Here is a 23,800-nt window from a genome sequence, read left to right on the forward strand (position 1 = left end):
GGCGGGGGGGGAGGGTTAAAATATTTGACATTTTGTTTTGAAGAAATCTTGTCATTTCATTTTTTTTTTTTTCAAACCTGGATTTAAAAAAATTCTTAGAGTGTGTCAGCAGGTCAGGAAGCCCCTGTTCCTCCCCACTGGTGTCTGGGGGCAGGCAGCCAGGCACAGAAGCTGGAGACACTTGAGCACGGTCTGGCTTGCAGGGGTATGTGATGTGCGGCACACCTGCCATAGTCAGTAGAGTCCAGAATAGAGTTCACTGAGGACTTTCTGCTTTATTTATTTATTTTTAATACAGTGTTTTTACAACAAAACCACTTTCTGAAAATGGTCTGTTTCGGTTTCATTTTTGTTAAGAAATGCTTTTGACAGAAAGTTTTGAAACTGTTACACGCTTTTTGACACTTTGACATTTTATTTTTAATTAAAAAATCTCCCTTCAGTAATCCATGCAACCCCTTTACAGTACAAAAAATGCTTATACTACAGTGGATTTTTTATAAACTTTCAAAAAGGGGAAAACTGGAGAAATTTCTCATATTTCAACAGTTGACTTGTTTGTTTTGTTACTTTTGTTTTTGCCTGTGAGGGTTTCCGCTGAGATTTCATGTTTGACTGCCAGATCGTTAGGGATACCATTACCTTGAGTGACTATCCCTGATAGCATCCACCTCTGACAATGCCAAGGTTACATTTATACTAACGAACGTGTCAAAGAGCGATACCGGAGCACTAACAGATGCTTTAGACATATTGTTCATCTTCCGCCATTCTGATATGCTGTTCTGGAGGCTTCTCACAAAAAGGAAAAAAAAAGAAAAAAAAAAAAAGGAAAATAAAATAAAATTAGACCTTGTTATATCATTTCAGTAGGTTTAGGCTGAACAGCTGCTTGCAGTGAAGAAATAAGGACACTTGTGTGAACTGGCAACTAATGGCAACTGCTGGTGGCTGAGGCAGTATTTTAATAAATACAGTGCTGCCACAGCCTGAGGCATCAGTCCGTGTAGACTTCATAGGATGTTTTTCAGGCAGTAGACTGAACCTCAGTGTCAGCCTGTGATTCTTTAACTCCTGGACACCCACCTGTGTCCTGCTGAGCTCTGCCACCATGGTGTGGGCCATGGTAGGCTGCCTGGAGAGGTCAGGAGGAGTAGATGATGGTGGGCCTCTGAGCGTGAGGCCAGGAGGCTGTGGAAAGAGAGGGAGGGAGGCATGGCTGTCTTGTGCTTTCTCAAGTAGGCAAAGGTTTGGGGAAAACCCTCTTTTCTTGACTGCTAACTCATCTGAGGGGCTTCCACAGGAAGGAGACAGAAGATGAAGGGTATTGTGCTGAGAAGATCTACCATGTGTACCCATGTGTCTTCCCAGTAGTTGTGCATTTCTCTGGATATCACTGATCCCCAGTGACGCCTGCCTGTACCCCTGTGTGCCAGTTTGGTGCACTGGCTTCTGTTCTGGGAGCAGGTGAGGTGAGGATGGGTTAAACGTCTGGCATTTTGGGGCTTATTCCCAAGGTGGGAAGATTAAACATGAGCAGAATGAGGCCAGAAACCCCAAACACAAATGCTACCTTTTTCAGTCCCCAAATGTCTGATAGATAGTTTCCAATATATTTAGCCAGATTCTGCCACATCCACCTCTCTTAAACTTGCTTTCCTAAACAAAATGCACATCTTCATGTGAAACAGGTCGGCAAAATAGGTTTTTCAAAATAATATGTATCAGTGCCTCTCTGGGCAAGTGGTTGTGCCTGTCCATTTACACAATGGTTTTACAGTACTGTTGTCTGTAGGGACAACAGCAGCTTGTCCTGAGATGTTCCACGAACTTCCATTCAACATGACCTTAAATATTTTATCAGGGCTTAAAATACAGGACTCTATCCATTTACTTAGAGTTTTTTTTTTTTTTCCCCCTTTCTGTTCATTTATGGTTTTCACTCTCTGTTGCACAGCAGCTTTATTTTTTGTAAGTTTCTGAATGTATATATATATTTTTGTTTGTTTTGAAGCAAACAAAGAGCCAGAAAGGCAAACATTGAGATTGTTTTCTCGCTGCATTTCAGATCTCAGCTCACCACCACGGGCTGACTAACAGCAGCGTACTGCACGCACATCGTACCGCCCGCTTCCTGCCTGACGCGGAGCACTTCGTGTGGGCGCAGCCCCCGGGCATGGCCGATTGGTTTTTCAGAACATACCTATATAAAGACAGCGCCGGTGTGGGACAGAGGTGCTTTAAGTCTCCCTCTGAAGAGAGCAGCTGTGCTTTTCTCCTAACCTCAGCGATCTGCTCGCAGAGGTTCAGCAAGCTGACACTGGAAGGAAAAAGCCCAGGCCTTCTGCTCCCCTCCAGGGACGACAGGAGACATGTCCTCCATGGCTTGCTCGCTGGCTGTGGGCCTCCCTGTGCTCCCTAGGGGTCTGAGAGGGGCGAGCACTGGCACTGGTGGCATGATTTTGGGGAATGCTGCCATTTGGCTTGGGCCATGGACGTGCCTTGGCCTGTGATTTCTCGCTCAGGGTGGGCAGCCTTCGCCACAGGCAGCATGACGCTGGCTTGCAGAAGCAGGAGGCATGGGGAGAATGAAGTGGAAACGAAATCCCCTGCCCGGTGGCAGACACACTTCCCCAGCTCATGGGCCTCCTGCCACTGGAAGGGGGCTGCCTGCCACGGCTGCTTCACCGTGGTGCTGGCAGACCTCCCTCACGCACATGGTGAAATGAGCCTGTGTGTATTCACCCACCTGAAAGCACCAAGCTCTCCTGATGGCTGCTCCTTCTCCCTCCCCACCTTCCATGGCTGAGCTCAGGACCTCCACAGCCCCAGTGGTCTCCCCCCGTTGGCAGCAGGCCCCAGCTCCTCCACTCCATTCATTTGCTCCCACCTGCCCTGGCAGGGTGAGCAGGGAGCAAAACGGCCTGTTCTCACCCAAAACATGCTTGGTGGCAGTGGAAAAGGTTTGTGTCATCTTGTGGTGTCTGCAGCACATACTCCAGGGCTTTAACTTTTGCCAGTGTGCCTTTGGAAGACTGTCTTGCACAATGAGGTGCATCTGTACATGCAGGATGGTGTTCACAGATTTTTAGGTGTGTGATCCATGTTAAGGTACATATCTGTGTTCAGGGAAACTCCTCATGAAACTGTGCTTTCAAATCTTCCTGTTTCCCCTTTGGTGCTTTACAGAGATGGTCACGACGGAGCTCTTGAGATTAAAGGTGGAAGTTTAGCACATACCACACTGTGGGGTGAGGTGAGGTGGGAACATGGAGAATGGGGAGAGGGGGAAGGAAGGGTGTGTGGGGCTGGCAGCTGGCTGGAGTCGCAGCCACAAACAGCTTCTGGCCTCCTCAGCTGCTGCCTCAACCACAGCTGTTCCACGTGGACACCGAGCATGTGTGTGGTGCAAGGCCTGAGCCAACAGTCATGGCATTGTCACGATCGGGACCTTCAAGCTGTTCGGAATCCTAGATCTTTGTCTACATATGCCTTTCTTCTCTTTTATTGATAATGTGTGATTTTGCCCTGTTCCTTCATCCCATCTGTCATCTGCTCCTGCCGGTGACACTGGTATGGAGGTGACAACCATGGTGGTTTCCCTCTTGCCATTGTGGCTGTGCCTTCGCTGCCCTGCAGCACAGTGGAGAGGTGAGTAAACGTAGGTGCTGGAGATGTCGTGTTTGGGTGGTGTGGCTCCCACCATCTCCTGAAGCAACGAACAAGATGGTCACCTCCAGCCCACCACCTTTATCCCCATCCTGAAGCACAGGAACTGGGTGCCAAGGCAGAAAGCCTTCGTCCCATTGCTCCAGCACCCCAAGCCTGCATGCTTATAGCAGAGTGGGGGTCTTGGGGCCTTTAAAGCGCACTGCCATCCCTCCCCAGCCTCTTCACGTCACCTCTGTGTCTGGTGAAAAAGTAACCCGCTCAACCTTTCTTTCTTCTTTTTCCCGAGGATTATCACTGTAAAAATAAGTCCGAGGCCACAGAAGGAGTCTGCTGCTGGACGGAATGAGTCCTGCTGCCTTTGTGAATTCATGTCTGTGATCTTTTGGTCTTGGTGGATCGGTATGAACAGGACAAGAGTTTCTACTGCTGTGAGAAAGAGGAAAAAAAAATCCAACACCCACCCCCAATGCTGTGCACATTCAGAAAATGTATGGCGGATGTCTGTACATTTTAGAAATAAAGTTAATATTCCTGGATAGATTACATACAGCTTGAAATAAACAAACATCCCCAATAGCAATTTAGATATAATTGTCTCTCTCTTTTTTTTTTTTTTTAAACTTAGATTTATACAGTATTTACTGTAGAAAGACCAATAATGTCAAGAACAGTGGAAAAATATTTTTCATTAGGAAAAGACATCCTGGAAATTTATTCCATCCCTGAGCTCTGTGAACATGCTGACAGTTAGTATAAAACAAAGCAAATACTCAGGTTGTGAAAAGTTGTTTTCTCTCTATAACTTCCTGAATGTTACCCTAACTGGATTTTCAAATTGGTTTCTGTGGTCTGCAGCTATGCACAGCAGAAGAAATTGCAGGCATCTCTTAAGCTGAAAGAGTATTTTTAGATGTTTTGTGGGCTGTGTATCAATTACTTTATAACATAGAGTTAGTAAGGAATGTATGAAATATATTTAGTGTCTTTTGAGAGTATTTTAAGAGCATTTGATTCTGACACATAGAATATAATTTACAGGGATGCAAGTTACATCATTATAAAATTATATATTGAGAAAACAACACCACCAAAAAAAAAAAAAAGGAAGAAAATCCTTTGAACCCTAACTTGAGGTATCCACCCTTGAAAGGAGTGGAAGTTTTCACTAAAGAGTCTTTGCTTTCTATTCAAAGGAAGCTTTTAGAAGATTGTACAACCAGTGATTTTTCTGTAAATTATTGTTGTATCAGTGGTTATGCTAATGCCAGATGCATTACTGGACGACTGTTCCTTTAGCCTTAAAATATCTTGCGGACACCTTCCAGCTTTCTCGGCTCGCCCTGTCTCTTGGCTTGCATGGGGAGAGGAGGTAGGAGGAGAAGGACTCCTCTTTTCTGTTTCACATTTCATTTTCTAAATTACAGAAAAATGTCAAATGCTTTGATAAGAGGTTTTAAGATTAATTTTGGTTATTATCATTTTTTTAATAACCAAAACAGAACTAATACGTGTTCCTGACATAAATAACTGAGTGATCACATCCTGACTTTAATGTTTTCCCAAATGCAACTGCAGTGAATGGGTTGGAAGGAGGGAATTATCACCTTCCCTTCTGTTTTCAGCAGTGACTAGACACATCATTTGCATGGGGCTAGCACTACTTTCCATTGGAAGCATTAGAAAAGTTTCAGATGCTCTCCTCACCCCCAAAGAATGGCTAGACAGGCTGGGAATAGAAACACTTCCCACAAATTACATCAGCCTTGCCAGCATTGCCAACATGGGCCATGAACCCCCACGAAGCACCCAGGAGTTAGTTTCCACCACTGTCTCCACTGCAGGCTCATTCCCAGTAAATCCAGTGTTATTCAATGTCAAATTCAGGTACCTGATGGGCAGCAGAAGCTGTCCTTTGGGCCAAGGACAGCATTCTTTGTTTCTGAGATTGTTTGTAAGTAGGTCAATTAACTAGCTGTATTATTATTATTTTTTTCTCTACAAGTTTGTTTTGTGTGTTTTACCATGACACTGGTGAGAACGTGCCTGAACCTGATCGTGAAACCTTTCTGAAAGAATGGTAAAACTGATGTTCTGCCCCTTCTAAATGATTATGAGACACTGTGAGCCTGGAAAGGCTGTCCTGTTGGAAGCAGGAAGGAGAACTTCTCTGCCCATCACCTGTTTATGGGACTTTCACCAGCAGGATCTGATGATCTGCCCAGATCTTCTGGATTCAGACTTGGTCATCGTCTGTAGGACAGAGATCTACTCACTGGTGAGACAAGGGATTGTGGCCACATACAAACCCCATCCAAAATTTACACCTGTGCTTACAGATTTAGTACCTGAGTGTTCAGGTGCCTATTTGCAGAGAGAATCGACCCTTTCATCCCACTTATGCAAATTCTGGGCAGATACACATTTTGCAGTCACCACTCAGACAATGAAGCTTTGGTAAAAAAGAATGTCTCTTGACGGAAAATTTTCCACCCAGATCTCAGGAGATGTCTAGTAGTGACTGCTTCTGGGTGGAAACAACTATTCTTAGATCCTTTTAAAATTTCTACTTTCAAAATGAGCCATAACATTTCAGATGTTAAAAAAAAAAAATCTCTTTAAAAGGTAGTTAATATCTGTCAAACCTTGCCATGTTTCCAGATTTCTTTTCTTCTAACCAGTGCAACTGACCCATCCCTTCTGTTGACCACTGAAGAAGCTGAAAATACCTGCTGCATCGTGAATTCCTTGTCCTAAATTGTTTAAATTCCCCTATGGAGATGCCTTCTCAGCTGCAAGCAGCTGGGTCCAGCCTGGGGCAGAGCTGGGTAAAGCTTTGTCAGGCTCCTGTGCCATTGCCCAGTGATCCCGGCATGAGCCTGCTCTGGGATAAACCTACAGCAACGTCCAGCTGGCCAGGAGCCGTCTGGGCAATAAGCTTTACAAAGCTGGAGTCCAAAACTGAGCTAAAAAACCTATTGTGAGAGTGAGTATGTTTAATGCTGCAAGGGGCTTGGATGCCCTAAAAGGATCATAATGCAGAGATCACATAAATACCACAGTAAGCTGCCTGATCTTCTCCCTGTCCTCCCCTGTAAAACAAACAAAGGCCAGTATTGCACCCTGAATGGCTGGCATATCTCAGCACTAGATTTTCTCTCATTGATATAGTGAAGCATTGTAACATTTCCCATTGCAGATTCTGACCCCTGTACCATGCCTCTCTTAAATGAAAATTGTATGATTTGACAGGATTTTTCCTTACTGTCTGCAGAGTATGGCAAACAGGAGCCAAGGACCTTGCCTTTGTGGTTTTTTATTTTCTTTCTTTCTTTCTTTCTTTCTTTCTTTCTTTCTTTCTTTCTTTCTTTCTTTCTTTCTTTCTTTCTTTCTTTCTTTCTTTCTTTCTTTCTTTCTTTCTTTCTTTCTTTCTTTCTTTCTTTCTTTCTTTTAAATTTAATTACAGGAAGTTCAAATGATTAATTTTCAAGTGAAGCTGACGCTTATATCCTCTGTTAACCTTCAGCAGCATTGCTGTGTGTTTGTTTGGCAGTGGCCTTGAAGCAACTGTTAAAGGATCAACTGCAAGGGATAAAAACAGGAGACAAGTCCTACTTTCTATTACCTTACTTACTTACTTACTTACCATGCTGCTTCAGTCGTGACCCATGCACACGAGCATCAGCCCAACCAGCCTGGAAGAAACTCCTACAGTCAAGGTAAGTGGATCTCCAAACGAGTTCTATAAGTGCTGGGTTGCTTCCTCAGAAAAGCTATTGTTGCTTCTTAATATTTCTGCTGCATTTCCAGCTAACTTAGCAGCCTTGTCAATTGTGGCATCAGCTGTTCATCTTTACAGCAGAAATCTGGGGCTTAATATGAGGGCATCAGCAGAATTTTTCTCTGTGAAACTCAGAAGACACTTTCCTCCTCTTTCTGCCGTCACATTTTTAGGAGTTAACTGAGTATCTGGAGAGGTGAGAGAACAGAAACTTCATAGTTAGCAGCAGGAAAAGTGTCTCTGTCAACAGGCCTGGCCTCATTCCAGGTGAAGAACAGAGGTCATTTAAGGAGAAAAGTGAAAATAAAAACAGAAATGTGGGAACTTCAAAGAACTGTCCCTTTCTGAACAGTTTGAAGAACTTATTTTCCAAGAGTGGAAATCTGAATGGTGAACTGAACTGAAAATTCACAGTTTAGGAGAAGATGATCTGGTCTACCCAGAAGGCTGTTTTGTTTCTACTGCCATTACGTGTTTGGTCTCTCTTCTGAGTCTGCCAGCCAGACTGAAGAGTTAACCTCTTTCTAGCTCTGGTCTACATCACGTAGCAGTACTGGTGGAAACGTACAGACTCTTTAAAACCCATCTTCAGAAGGAACGTTTCCAGACACAAAAAAGTTTAACACAAAAGCAGACTCGTGACTTGGAGCAAACAGGAGATAGTGAGAGATTTGTCATATGCTGAGTGTGACGGCTTGTTTAGCTGTTTAGTGTCATGGTTGGATTCATTGATCTCTAGCTAGATACATCACAAATAAAATGACAAGTGGTATACGGCAATGTTGGAAAAGATAAATATCATTTATTATCTCCACGAGGGTCTATGCGAGAGCTAGTTTCACAAATATTCCCTTATCAGGATGCTAGATATGATCACTGTCATAAAGGAATTAGCTCAGGCATGACAATATTTCATGTTGAGACAGAATGCGTAAAGCTGTCTGGCTGGTGTTTTATTGGAAATGCATACAAAACCACTTTTCTGTGTGCTTTGTACAACACATTAGCTATGCTGAATTAAAGTACCACGACAATCCTAAAAGTACCGAAATGTCGAGTGGTGGAAGTGTTTCCCCTTCTCCAAACGGCCCTGTTTTGCTCCAAAGAGCATCGGATGGATGCATCTCCTCATGGGGCTGCCCTCCTTACCCGAGGGAGCCAGGTCAGTGCCGGGACCAAATTTTGGGCCGCCTGATGCAGTCGTGGCAAGCTCCTTGGCTCCTGGTCCAGCTCCACCAGAGCTGAAAATCTGTGGAATGACTTTGGGAACAGAGGGAGAGCAGCAATAGTGCGTCTCTGCCAGGACACGATGCAGTAGGGAAAGTTGTGTTATCTGGACGTTGCTTGGTGTGGAAGTGCTTCATCATAAAAAAAAGTTTTTGTAAAATCAGAGAGTGGTTGCTGGCAACGGAGCTGTCACTAGCCTTGAGAGCTGACTGCATGAAAATAAAGCATGTGCGTGACATGGCTTCACGCAGATAAGGCAGGGAGAAGGTAAAAGCATAGAGGGGTTTGTAGATAGTCTAATGTTGAAGATCCAGTTTTCCATTTTTAGAGAGCTCACTGCTATCCACTGATTAGAAGAAAACGTTGAAAGAAAAAAGAGAACAAGCGAGACAGGCAGGCAGGCAGAGAAAGAAAAAAAAGATTTTTTTTTTTTTGGATTACTGTGTACACAAGTGCACAGGCATGATAGAAATGCAAGAGGTTACTGAAAACATAATTTCTTAAAAATTGGAACTGTGCTCTTGTGTGGGAAATAACAAAAGACATACTTCACATATGAAAAAAATGCAAGAAATTGAAAGCATTTCATCACTTTCTGAGTGTTTGCAAGCACCTGGAAGAAGAGAGGAGCTAATAGACACTGAGAAATTTCTATAGGCATAATGGAGAATAGTGCAGCCAGAATGAGTGGAATACCAGCTTGCAAGCTTTTATTAACTTCAGCTGTATATGAACAATATACGGTTAAGAACACTGCAGAGAAACTTTTGTTGTTGTTGTTGTTATTTTTGTTTCTTGAAATAATGGAATATGAAAAAAACCACAAACTTTATTTGATAAAGAATGAGGAGAACTGCTTATGCTTTGTGGCCATACATGCAGTGCAAGGACAAGAGTAAATCCAGTTGAGGGAGAGGTTAAAGATGTCCAGGGAACAGAGAATATTTTGGCAGTATAGAAAACACACTTGAAAAATCATCTAATGAATCGTGACCACGATTTCCTTTCATCTGTGCTAGAACTGGGAAGGGAACACTTCCCACTGCGCACTGGGGGCATTTTGGAAGAAATGGGTGCCAACTATTCTTCAATGACTGATGAACCAGTAGAGTTATGGGTTGTGTCTTTTGGGGAAAAAAAAAAAAAAGAAAAGAGCTTACATTCCTTAATTTGGCTTCATCGAAGGGGCTGCATCTAATGCCTTGTTACTGAGAGGGGTCATAGGGGTGCACCCCGTTGTCTCTGCATCTCTGGCACAGGGGATCTAGGCCTGGGGAACAGACTTCCCATTTGTCCTTGGGCTATTCACTGAGGGTATTGTTTTTAAACATGAAAGGATTGAAAATCACTTCAATTATTTAAAAAAACTTAATCACTTGTCTCTCTCTGTGATTCATTTCCATGTTTTCTCCTATCTTTTACCTTGTGCATTTAAGGCTTGTCATGACAGGTGCTGTCTCTTACTATATGTTTGTAGAATATGAAGGATAATGGGAAATTGCCTGGGTGGAACTCATGACATATTGCTAAACTAGATATAATGAATGAGTTTTAGTAATTATAGTAGATGGCAGAGAGCATCCAATTTTCACATATTGTCTGAGAAACTGTATTTGTTGTTGAAAGCATACCTCAATTTCTAAGCTGCTTCTCTGTTATTTCACTTTCCAACACTACCCAGCTTGGAATCTTCTGTAAATGTCACCTTGTGCCTATTTATTTTGCCTGGGTCTGTATTTCCACTTTTTATTTTCTCTGTCTTGCATCAACATTTTCATGCTGTAATTACCCATAAAAGCCTTGGGAAAGCCATTTCCGTGGGCACGTGTGTTTTACCCTTAACATGGACTGAAGTTATGGTGGCAGGTCGATTCCCAGTCACCGGCTGGTTAGGTGTGCAAACACAAGCCCTATGATATATTGCAGAAGGCTGCACAGCCCCAAGGTGATGATCCCAACAGAGGGTAGATAAGTGTTGCTTCACCCGTCTGTGCCAGAAATGGGGAGACTGCAGTGGATGGAAAGGAAGTGGTGGGTGGCAAGCTGGAGATGAATGCACCTTTGCAGCACTGAATACAAACTGTGCCCTGAGCTGCATCAGCAGGAGTGTAACCAGCCGATGAGGGATGTGATTATCCCACTCTATATGGCACTGCTTAGGGCGTATCTGGTAAAAACTGTACCTGCTTGACTGGGGAGATTTGACCAGCTGACCTCCAGAAGTCCCTGCCAACCTCAACTTTCTGTGATACTGAGCTTCTGTGAAGTCAAAAGCAGGTTGTGTGGTACAAAGTAGGGTACGATAAGACAGCTCTTGCTCCATGATAAGTCAATATTCAGTATGGATGCAAGCTCTGGCCTTAAATAGCAGTATGTGTTGGATCTGTCCTGTGTCCCTTTACCCTCAAGCTGCTCTCAAAGACATATCCCAAATCTACTTGTGAATATGGTGAAAATGCTTGGATCAGCAGCACACTCTTCATGACTGCTAGAGCAGATGAAATTAAAATAATAAAATAGGTTTTGCACAACATTAATGCCGTAGGTGCTAGGGTGACACATTGTCACATCAGGCAAAGAAAATACCACAGAAGGTTTATGCTTAAGAAAGTTTTGAAGCCATGGCAGAGCATATTACTCTGTTTCACGTCGGATCACAGCGCTGCAATGGGAAATTATGTCAGGACAGACTGTCATGCCTTTGGATGAACACATGCCTCATGTGTTCCCGACATGGAATCCATTATGCCAACCTCTGCAAACGAACATTTCTCTAAAGCCTTCTGAAGTGCCCAGTTTGTCCTAATATATGCATATTCCAGGTATTTAGGTTACAGCACACCAGCATCGTCAGCCATGACTAATACATTCTTTACAGTGAGAAAAGCTTTACTAAGTACAGGCCTGGATAGCAAAGTGTTCCCGGAGTGAAGACATTTGAAAGACATTTTAATTCGGTGGCACCATGCAGAGGGCATTAATCTTTCTTGTGATTTCCTCTATTGTAACAAAGAAAAAGATTTTTAATGTGCAAACCTCGTTAAATCAATCATCCTTGGGAATTTAGATGCACAGTGTGATAAAGGCAACAACTTTCAATACCTAGAGGCAATTTTTTCCATATGTTTTGGATGATGGGATTTAGGAAAAATAAGCATTTTAATGGAATTTTGATTCTATTTAAGACAAAAAATAATTTAAAGATGTCCTACTTTAAGGTAAATAATATAAATAAAGTATACAGTTACTACAATGAAATATCAGCCTCTGTTGTGCAAACTTGCTTTTGGTGCATGGTCAGGCCAGTTTTGGAGGTAATGGTCTAAATTATTGATTATCTAGTGCGACAAAAGTATGGTACAAAAACATGTCAAATATCGAAAGGAAAAACTGGTTTCACAGACATCCTTCAATTTACTGAAAATTTAAGCAAGTCTTTGAGATACTGTATTTCTTCTATTCCAGCGAGTTAACAATAATGAATCCGTACATCCAAACTGTTTGCAAACCTGGGATTCGGTTCTCTAGTCCGAGAAAGTAGAAGTGTAATACTATTTGAAAAAGTCAATGATTATGTCATTTTGCATCACAAAGAGATGGCTGACTATGACTAATCCTCGGGCGTTTGTCAAGCCTAGGCTTCCCATGGGAGAAGATTTTTACTAAGCGCCATAGCCTTTAGAGCAAACTAGGACATTTGATGTATTTCCACATGGATAACAGCATTACATGACATCTAAGTAAACTTACATTATCTATTAATTGACAGCTTAGATCTGCCTGGCTCAAGGGGAAGAGACAACTGTGTGAAGGCTGAGGTAAGGTTAGAGGACAAAATGTCAATTGTCACTGGGTTATATCTCATGAGACAACTAGCAGTCCAGCTTTGTAACCTGGATTTAGGCTTATATATCATCATCCTTTTCCATTCTCTCCTTTGGAAAAACATTTTTTGCAAATGGTAAAGAGCATGCATACTTAAACAAGAGGATCTTATCTTTGTGTCTGTGTGTGTGTCAGTCTAATATTGATATAATTTTGGAAGATTTTAAGAGATGCTTAATGTATTTGCATAATCTGGTCCCATTAGACTAATCTGTGGCTCTGAACAATTATGCACTCCACTATATAACAGAGAAGAGGCTCAGGAAGCTTTGCCGCTCTCTGCTATCTGTTTCTCTCCCTGAAACAAAGCACCTCAGCAACAATAACGAGAACCTCAAACCCCAAATGCCAACAAACAAATAAACTGCTTACACCCGATTTAAAATGCCTTAAGTAGGCTTGGTCAATGACTGAGTAGAGATTTTTTTTTTTTTTTGAGAAAATTTGGCCATTTTTGGCAATGCCTTTGTATGAAGTTAAAAATTAAACTTTGTACAACCTTTGTCTTCTGCATCTGTTTATCAAGAAGTGTCTTAAGAGGGTAGCTGGTGTTAGAGCATGAAATGCAGTCTTCTTACAGAGCTCACGCCTTTGTATAGAACAGACAAACAAAAGAAATTGGATGAGAAGGCAGAAAAAAAATACCCCTGGCATTAGAATTCCTTTATAAAAATAAAAGTTGCCCTCCCCGACCTTGCTCAGTCTTTGTGTGTGGTGCTAGGTTGTCTGTGGTAAGTGAAACCTGCACACCACTCCTGCTCCGACAGAACTGTAAGCCTGGTACAGGAAAGAGAAAGGCTATTTAACCTGCCGTCCTCTAAATCTATACACACTTGGTGAGTTAATGTCGCATTCATCAACCTTTGTCTAGCAGAAGAATGTGCATCGTCTGCTTGGTCAGAAGGACTGGACACCGCGGGGATGGTGCATCTGAAAGCAGCTCTCTGAACAACATCTACTGGAAAATTTGCTGCCACGAGCCTGGTGACACTGGTATGATCATCTCCAAGTCTGAAAGCAGAGATGATTTGTGATGGTGAAGCCTTCTGTGAAGGCATCAAGCCATCCTGCACTCATGGGGATGGGGAGAAGAGTATGGACATGGGCGGTATTCATGAGACAGCTGACGTGCTGGCTGTTCAAGCCCAAACTCACCTTCTGGCTAATTGCTTGCCTTAGGGATTTTACAAAAATATCACCTAGGCCAAGCATAAGAAAGTCATCTAGTCTCCTGATACCTCTAACGGTTAGGTATATTATTGCTGATTAACTGGAAAGCACTAGGTGTGCTATGGAACTGAAGATACTTCCTTAAATTTATTTTATGGAACCTTTTCTCTAAAAGAGATCAATAACAAATTAGAATATCTTCCCTAGTACCTTGCCTGGTAGCAGCAGTACTACAAATAATGGTAAATATTCCAAGCATTTCATAATGCACTGTACTTCAGGCTGACTGTACTTTGTGGCTCAGTTATTAAGTGTTGTAATGTTTAGGTTGGCTCCAGAGTGAGCTCTGTACCACATTTATTATCAGGGTACTGTAAATGTAGTCTTTTTTCTCCCATGACTTCTTTCTGTGTGTGTTTTACAGACTAGGAAATGCACTATTGCAAAATATCTGGGAGTTTAAAATCATTAAATAAGACAACAGAAAATCATATATGCAGAATTTCATGCTTCAAACCACAGAGGAGTTTGTTACCAAGAAAAGACAGATAAAGAACAACAGAAAATAATTAATATAATGGAGATGTGTGATGAAAACAGAGGCAATAGCCTTCTTAGTGAGACAAGGTCTGAGAGGACTACTGTAAGATGGATAAAAACAAGCCGTCACACAATAAGAGTGCTTTAAGAAAGCTCCGGGTCAATATTTTCAAACGTACATAATAAATTATTTACCACCTACAAATCCATTTTTGGAAAACGCGTCGGGTATAAATTAAGTTTTCTGAATGCACTTTGTGGCCATTAAGGGTCGGACCCTGGCTTCTTCTAATACTGGAAATAAATAAGTCTGAAAATGCAAGAAGGTTTTCTGACAGGAGCTGCCTGGCCCTGCTGATGGATGCGGATGCGGACAGACCACACCTCACCTGCTGATAGCAAAATCCAGCAGCGCAAGGGGTAGGTCGCTGTGGGACCAAGGCGCTCCTTCTGGCTCTGAAGGTAACCGAGAGAGCTGGTTTCGGTGAACCCAGAGCAGCAAGCTTATGGTCACCTCGGGAAAGGACGACGGGAAAAAGCGGAGCGGGGCAGGTGCTTGGTTGGTGCCAGATGCAGCCCTGCTCAGGGAGCCTTTGGGTAAACTGGTTAGGCTGAGTCTTCATGCTCCTTAAGTCCCTTCTTTCCCACTGACAAAATCAATTTTACAGAGACCCTGAAGAGCCAGGGGCTCCTTACCTTGCTCCTTACCCCTCCTGGTAAAACAGCCTCAACGGGAGCAGAAACAGGAGAAAAGGAGGGAGATCTGCAAATTTTTTTTAAATTTTTTTTTTTCCCCCGCTTGTACCCAGGAATATTTTGTGGTGCCTTTGCTGTAATTTCCTGGTGGCTCTGTACGTCAGCTGCTTTCCAAACTAGAGAGATGGATGCAGGACAAATACACACACACATGAATGTACATGTATCCTCCCTTTTATGTGACCCCAGTGCCAGATTAGAGATCGCTAATAGGACTTTAGAAGATGATAAATACTGTGATATGAAAATTAAAATAGCAAAATGGGGCTGGCTGCAAATTCACTATTCGGGTTTAGTAATTTGAAGATCCTTTCAGCAAATCTTCCATTTTTCCAGCATTTAGAGGCCATTCTTAGCCTGAATTTCATCACACATTAGTTTGGAGATGCTATTACTTTAATAACTCTGCATGTATGATTTTTTACTGAGTCAAATTGTAATGTCTTGCAGACATGTAGGCAAAACAGCAGATTTTTTAGGATCTGAGAAAGTACAAGTTGTAAACATAGTGCAGTAAAAATGCCTTCTTCTCTGTTTCCCATTGGCTGTTTGTCAACTTGTTCCCTTCCCACACTCTCACAGCACTTGGTGTATCCCTCCGTCAGCCAGCAATCCTGGGATGCATGAGGTCTGGGCATTTCACGCATCCCCTCTCGTGCTGCAGCTCAGACAAAGAGAGAGACGGAATGCTAATGAGGAAACAAGTCTGCTAAATACTGCTGCACACCAGAGCATCCGAGCATTTGGTAGAGATTTATCACTGCAGGAAAACAACAGATCAACCTTACAACAAGTACGATGGAGGTAACAATTAAAGACAGATTTAATTAATTTATTTATTTTATTTATTTATTTCTGAAGAGAAACACTGCTCTGAATTCCAGTTTGGGGCACAAGTTTGTTTCCCTTGAAATCATAGTCTTTAATCACACTTAGCTCACAGACAGTCTGTATACACTTTACAAGTTACTGCAAATATTCAGTATTGACTTTCCCATTTGTCCTTTTCCCAAGGAGAAAAACTGATGTGGAGATTGCTCTGTCAACTACCATGCTATTTCACTGGTTGTAGAAACACAGAGGAACATACTGAAAATAGTGAGTTATCAGGCACAAATATTTTTTCTGTAATCTTCCTCGACCATGGTCTCATGGCAGCAAATCCTGTCCCTCATGTGGAGGCCCCCTGGAAGAGGAGTAAGGGAGTGTGATGTGGTCTGAGCAAGGGCAGGGGAAATGTGGATGTAGTCCCCTTCCTCAGAAGTCTCGCAGCTTGCTGGCACAAAGGATTTTGGGCAGAAAAGTATGAAATCCAGCATCTCAGCCGTGCCATGCATCCTTCTCTCCTCTGTCTGTGGGGGTATACGGGCAGATACAGAGGTTATCTCCAGCCAAGAGTGGTTGTTGTTCTAGCCTGAAAAGGCTCTGCTCAGCCACCATGTGAGTACTGTGAGCAGTGTGTACGGTCATTACTAATTCAAGGTGTTTTTTTTTCTCAGCACACCATTTCTACCAAGACCGGTGTCATCGGCCATGCCGGCACTGTCACGGGAGAATATTCTTGGTAGGACCTTCCTGATTTACTTAATTACCCAAGACTGCCCCATTTTGGATGTCTGAAATGATGTTTCCAGGGCAAAGCTCAAAGACAACATAAAGACTGGCCTGAAGCCTCAAGCAGACTGTGTAATCTGAAGGGTTTGCTATAGACTCTATCAGCACGAATAACCGAACCTCTTGGTTTGAGATGGGACACAAATTCCTGGGGTTCACCGCATTTATTTTTTAGTTCTGAGACTCGCTCTGGGCACAAAAAAGAATCCCTGCAGTTGCTTAAGCTCTGTCAAGGTACCAGGTTCAGCAAGGTTTACATGACTGGCATTGATTATCTGAGCTAATGCCTCGCTACTTCGCTGAAGCTGTTTACACCTGTCAGACATACTGCTTCTGGCTTTCTGCTACAAAATACTTCCCGAAAGAGAGCAGGGCCTTCGAATACGGAACTTTAAAAAAGAAAAGTTTTTAAAAAAAGGGTGAAAAACATAGCTACCCAGGCCCATTTTTTGGGGTTTACACGTGTAGCACAAAGGTGATGCAACACACCTGAAGCGGAGCTGGCAAGACACAGCACAGACACCTTCCTCTTGGCTCTGCAAAGCCATTTATCAGGCCGGGCTTGCACTTAAAAGTGTATGTCCTGTGCTTGTATGTGTGCACTTCTGCTTATCGGCGCTGTGAAAGTTTGCAGTCCTGCAGGGCTGGTAATGATTAAAGCAGTCTGGAGCACCACAGCCTGTCTGGTGGGCTTTGACACCCAGGGCTCGGGCTGTATTCCTTACACATGCAAGCCTCCAATTTTAAGTCCTGTTTTCTTCAAGTTAGTGGGAATCCAGCAAGGAATGCAGGTCAGTGTGGAACATCAAAAGGCCACTGCTCTCCCCAGGGGTGGAGAGAAAAAAATAATAAAAAAAAAATCATGTTTTTTTTTTCCAGAAGCTTTCAAGAAAAAACAAAAGCTGCAGCTCTATTTTACAAAACACACTTAAACAACCTAACACTGAATTATTCATGTCAGTTCTGAAACACAAGCTTTATAACCCTGAATTAATTGCCCTTGGTGGTGAGTATATCTAGTCTCATTGTAAATACTTTGCCAATTGAAATACAAACATGTTCTGTACAAAAAAAGATGTTAACACAAACAGCGTCATAAGCTTAATAATATTGTCACCTCCATCTTCCCAGCCACTTTGGACCTAGTTTTACTTTTGAAGCCAGCAGGCTGACTGGAGTTTTACTGGTGTAGCTGGTAACAGAGTTTTTCCCACTGACTGCGTTTCTGGGGGGAGAGCACAGGTTCCACCAGTTTTCAGACACAAGTCTAAAATGTGTATTTTAGACACATTTGTCTCATCAAACTCCCTTGGTAGGGTTTCTTTGCTAGGTAACAATCGTTTTGTAGGATTTTTAGATATACATTTTTTTGCCATTCTGTCTTGTGGTTACTCAGACAGCCACCTGAAATCTATGACATTTTCCCTCTTCTTGAAACAAGCTCCCGAAGTCACCATTTCGAGTTGCCCCTGCACATGCTGTGTCCGTAGCAGTTTGCCTCTCGTGGGCTGTAATGTCAAAAACAAAACAAAAACAAACAAACACACAAAAAACAATGAGCCACATAAGAAACAGTTTAAGGCTTTTCTGAATCCAAAGCTAAATCCTGGCTTGTGCAGTAACTGGAAAGAACTTCTTTGCCACGAAGCTTGACTTTTGCCTGCAGTGTTGATCAGGTGCAAAATGAAGTGCATTTTTTTTTCCCCACAAATACACAGAAACCCCTGGAATTGGTAGTGGAGATAAGGTGGTTATATTTTAAACCAGACCCTGTTGGTCGGTGCTGTCTGCTAATGAAGGGAAGTTGCTGCTCAGAAGAAATGCAGGGTACTTTCTTAAAAGAAACCTGTGCCCTCTTTCCTTTTACTGGGATTTTAAGAGATATATAGAATAAGACTTCATCTCCCAGCAGAGGTGACATTTAGCTAACGGGAGGAAGCCTCTGCTGCGGCGAGCTCCTGCGTGGCACTCTTGATGTGGGTGGTGGGAGGAACTCATTCACGGCTAAACTCCCCTGATCTGGGGACGAGACGGCCGTCACTTCAGCTCCAAGGCCCTGCTGGCACCAGCAATCGCGTGGGGCTGTCATCCACAGCACCACAGCCGCAGTGGGGAACGAGAGCAGCGGACACCACTCCCCCATCGCAGCGCACCACTGAGGCACGGCTTCGCTCTCCTTGGCTCGTGCTTCCCTGCAATCCCCTGGAGTGGCCTCTCTGTGCCCTTCTGTGTCTAAATTTACCGCGGGCCCAGCCTCGGACACTGCTCTGGATCTCCAGCGTTTCCCACGGCCGAAACCTGGAGGGGGAAGGACCGGGGCGGCACGAAGCCCGAGGCTGACGTCTGCGCGCCCAAGCCCACCCCTTCATCATATAGCATCTTTCTGGGATATTTGCCCTCTCCCCCTTGTGCTGGTGGAAGTTCGTGGCATTCTGGGGCATTTTCTGTTTTACAACAGAAAAAATAACGTGATGTTAGTGCATGGTGAAGCTTCTGCTGGCTTTAATGGGAGGCCCTGTAGAGGTTTTACAGCCTTGCCCCAGACACCTTCCGTGTGAAGCCTTAGGAGGGTGTAGAAGCTGAGTGTGGGTGCTTCCTAAGCTGTTTGTGCAGCTGGGATATTGCAGCTTAAAGGCAGAGCACATGGGTTTAGTTCAGCACTGTGCAGGCCGTGGGAGCACCTTCCACGCTTGGGCAGCTCACTGGGAGGCCTGGTCAGCCGGGGTCACCCAAATACTGGGGGCACTGGGTAACGTGGTGCTCCTCCCAGGGACGGGACAGGCACGCCACCCTCTTCTCATTTCATTTTTTTTTTTTTTTTTCCCCTTCCTTTGATCTGTGACATTGGCAGGTGGCATGACACAGAGGAGAAGCCAGAGTGAGAAATGGCTTTCCGTTCACTCCGAGCCATGACATATGCTGGGAGGCACGGCAAACCTTATTAAGGCTATTATTACGGTGTTACCTAATTACTGCTGTGCGTATAAAATACAATGTTTTTATACAGAGACACCCAAACGTTCAAAAGCAACTAATGGTTTTGGACATGCCACCGGCAGCAGATTCCTCTCTCTTTAAATATCAGATTGGCCTCAAAATTGTTCGGAGGCTCTGCAGCTAAAATCACTAGTCCCTTTGAAAACGTAGGCTGTTTTTTACTGACTACGTATTGTGGCTCCTGCACTTTAAGGTTTTTATTCCTCAAAAAGTACTAGTAATTATCTTACAGTATGTTTTCCTGGTAAAGTAAGCCCACACTAGACGTGACAGCCAGGTGGACAGAAAAACACACTCGCATGGAGCCAGGCAATGGTACAGTTACAGGTCCAGGAGGAAGCAGAAATATGCAGCGGGGCTTGCACTGTTCGTAGGGGTCAGGAAGATGCAGCTGTGTGTCAGGACTGCACGCACAGGACAGTGCCAGGGCACTCACAATAAGCACCTCTGCCCTGCCTTTGCGTTGCAGGACACAGCAGCAATCTTTGGCTGGGTGTCACGCCAAGAGCACAACAGGCAACTTGCTCTCCACGCAGAAACGCGCACCTTTCCTCCCTCCCTTTTGTGCACATCAACAAAGCAACTGCTGGAGACAAGAGGCTCGTATTTAAGCCTTCCCATCCCCCATTCTTAAGAGTTATCCCTACAGCGGCCACGGTCGTGCACAGGGGATGGTGACAGCAAAGCCTCTGCACCGGCTGCATCCCTGCCCGAGCTGACTCCCTCCAGCCCGAGTGGTGAAAATCGTGGGCGAGACGGGCGTAACAAAGCGTGCAAGCCACGGCATGGCCTGGTTTTCCATCTCTGTCCATGGCAGTGCGATTCACCCAGAAGGGGGAGATATCAGCCTGCGTGCTGCGGCTGCGAGCCCGTGTGGCGGCTCCCACTTGAAATTTGTCTGACGGGGAGATTTCTGCACAAACCGTGCAATTTGGTGCTGGAGCACGCTGGACCTCATCTGCTTAAAAAGATGCACAGATATAGTCATCACACTTCATAATTTAATAAACTGCTAAAAAATTGCACACGTTTTCATTTTAGCAACTTAGGTCCCGCAACTAAACTCACGATGCTACAAAGACATTTGAATTTTTCACTAATATGTCATGAGCGCTGCACCCATTGCAAATTAATGAGTCTCTGAATAGCACTGTGCATTTGTCATTTGAATTTATGCTAATGCGCTGAGGTCTCCTGATGATGTTGATAGTCCACAGCAGCTGCTCAAACTATAGAATGCACACGCATGTTCCTCCACTTTTTATTCATCTTTCCTTGGATTTTTCTGGTCTATCATTTGGGCTGCGGTCCTGCAGCTGGTTATTGATAGGGCTGCTAATTATCTTTGACTTTACACTACAGGCTTGACCCCCAACACCGCGCAGAAGTAATGGATCAGTGCTGAGAGGATCGTGTACATCACACGGCAGCAGCCTCAGACCAGCGGGTCAAGAGGAGTTCATTGAGAACCGATGGTATTTACAAAGAATTGTTGGCATGGTAACTGGTAACTTTTTTTTTTCTTTTTTTTTCCAACTTCCAAATAAATTACACCGAGTATAATTTAAGTACAACAATTAAACGCAATAACGAGGTCGTGGCTGTGCTCGTATACAGCACGTATGGTGGAGGATGGCATCTTCCTCTTCCTGCCCATAGGAAAGAAGCCAAATCCCATCTCCCACCCTTCCCACCCAGGATGGGACAGTGGCCACAAGGTGCTGTTTGATTTCTGGGTGAAAGCCTCCCTACCCGCAGCTCAGGGCAGCGCGGATCCACATGGGGTCCTGCCAAGGAAACAAAGAAGAACCCGAGGGGTAAGCGAGTCATAAAAGTTTCAAAATATTTATCCGTGAGCTGCTGTGTATTGGAAGTTAGAATATTCCAGAGCAGACTGCAGTCTTTACCAACTTTAGCTCTAAACATGACAATTATAGTGCTGCTAATATACCCAGGAAACAATTATTTGAGCTGCCTAATCATTTTCAAATGACTCAGAAAAATCAAGCACAGAGATGAAATATGGAGCCCAGAAACAGAAAACGCAGCTTGTTAAGAGGTTTTTTTTTTTTTTTTTTTTTTTTGTGCTCTTCTCCCTATCACGGGGCCAGAGAGGTTTGGTAGTTTAATTTTGAAACATCTGGGAGCAGCAATGCCATGCAATATACCGTGGCCTTTTGTTTGCAGCAGGTTCTTTTTGAGGGAACAAAGCTGTGTCACATGAGGGAACTTGACTGAATTATCTGATAAATGTCAAAATTAGACAGATGCATTCTGCCGTCTCTTAAACACTATCAGGAAAGGGCTTTAAAAAATTAACCAGTTCATCTCTAATATGACGGAGGAGCTACAGAGCTGAACAATGGCAGATACAAAGGGGAGAGATAGCAGACTGACTCCACGCTCATGCAGCAGCTCCGAGCAGAGCTCTCAAGAGAGCTACTTAATATATATATGTCTATATATTCCAGCACCCTTCCCAGGGTTAAAGGGCCACTTCAGAGAAATGCGTGTCAGTAAGAAGCAGCAAATAGCTACTTTCCTATAGCACTGCAGTTTTCCCATCAAGGAGGGTAAAGACATTTTCACTGTTCTCAGAAAACTTTGAAATGTAAACTTGTTCGATTGATGGCTCCTTCTGGTCCTGGCAGCCTTTTTGATAGCTGGTGCTCTTTCTGGAATACTTGTTAAAAATGTCTCTGTAGCAAAGATGTTGTTTCCTTTTTTTTTTTTTTTTCCTTTCTTTCTTTTTTTTTTTTTTTCTCCTATGTGATTTTTTTTTTTTTTTTAAAGTCAGTGCATGGGAGAGTGGAGATAGGCTCGTGTCTCCGGAGCAGCAGGCTGACAGGCGAACACCTACCCTTCCTGCCCTGGTGCACTCTAACCTGTGATGAGATCAGGCTGCCAGAAAGATGGATTTTGGTCCAAACCTTTGGTCATCCCTACAGTCAACCAGTGGTGGTGGGGAGGCTGGCCGTAGCCCTGCAGGCTGTGATGGAGGCCAGGTCTGTGCCAGCCTTTAAGGGTAGCCCCAGGTGCCTCCCTTTTCGGATGCTGACCCAAACTGGGGGGAATGGGAGGGATCCCAGCCAGAAAAACACATCCTGCCCATAGGAGCCAGCTTCTGATCTTTGCCAGGAGATAACCCCCGGTCCTGTCTCAGCACCTGCCTGTCCACCTGGGGCAGCCCCCCTTTGGGAATGTCTGTGCTTGCTTCAAGCTCCTAGTTTTGGAAATGTTTGTCTCTGGGCAAGTAAATTTTTTCCTGGAGGTTGTCGCATGTTCTTGTTCCTCATCTCTCATGCTACCTCTTTTGACCCTGCTAATTCCATCACGGTGGTGTAATTGCAAAAGAAATCTTCCCTGTCGAAATAGCAAGCAGTGTCATGGGAGTTTTCGGGAGTAATATCTTGATGCTAACCACTGCTCACAGAATCTGGGGAGGATTAAAGCTGCTCCGTGTGAGGAATTTTATATGTATAGGCAATGAAAAATAATGTAGCTACCAGAAATAAATAATCTGAGGCAGTCAGTCAGCTTTTTCCACTCCACTTTTCCTTTCACTGCACTCAGCATAGCTATTAACTAGCTATCATCTTTATTAAGGATTATTCTTCTGTGTAATAGCTGTGATTGTTTACCACATCACACAACACAAGGATCTGCAGGCACCTCCCAGCACGTTTCAGGGACTGAATCCTTCCCCTCCTTCCCCTTGCACCAGCCTCACCCATTCTCCTTCTTTCGTTCCTCAGGAAAGCTCCTGCAGACTCTACCATGCAGAAGCCAGGCATCTCTGGTAACAAACCTCCTCACATCAGGATAAGCCAGCACGTTATAAGGCAGTGGTGGATGAAATCATTGGAGTGATCCAACAGAGGACTACAGAGTATTTATGGTGGCTGATCCTGGTAATTCGTTGTGCTAGCCATGTGTGTTGCTGAACGTGCAACACTCGAGCATCTCTCGAGGCACTGAGAAGACTCTCAGAAGCTATAAAAACTTTTCTGGGCTCCTCGAGTCCTTTGTGTTAAAGACTTGTGATCGTTTTATATCTGTCTCTTTGCTGTTTTTTTAAGCAGAGAATATTTGGTTTTATTATTATTATTATTATCATTTTTTATGACAACAACGAGGTCTCTGAACATCTTTCTACCATTT

At 43.8% G+C, this 23,800-nt stretch overlaps 2 long non-coding RNA genes across 2 annotated transcripts; one reads left to right on the top strand and one right to left on the bottom strand.

Moving 5' to 3' along the window:
* Positions 1–346: 346 nt before the first annotated feature.
* Positions 347–3,488, bottom strand: LOC136789081 (uncharacterized). Its single transcript, XR_010827863.1, has 3 exons — positions 2,750–3,488; positions 1,087–1,191; positions 347–792 (listed from the first exon to the last, which is right to left on the bottom strand). It is a non-coding gene; the product is annotated as an uncharacterized lncRNA (long non-coding RNA).
* Positions 3,489–5,899: 2,411 nt separating this feature from the next.
* On the top strand, positions 5,900–17,422 carry LOC106047555 (uncharacterized). Its single transcript, XR_010827864.1, has 4 exons — positions 5,900–7,388; positions 12,447–12,495; positions 13,434–13,555; positions 15,611–17,422. It is a non-coding gene; the product is annotated as an uncharacterized lncRNA (long non-coding RNA).
* The last annotated feature ends 6,378 nt before the right edge of the window (positions 17,423–23,800 follow it).

This window comes from Anser cygnoides, chromosome Z (assembly GCF_040182565.1).
Source record: "Anser cygnoides isolate HZ-2024a breed goose chromosome Z, Taihu_goose_T2T_genome, whole genome shotgun sequence".
Classification (NCBI taxonomy): Eukaryota; Metazoa; Chordata; class Aves; order Anseriformes; family Anatidae; genus Anser; species Anser cygnoides.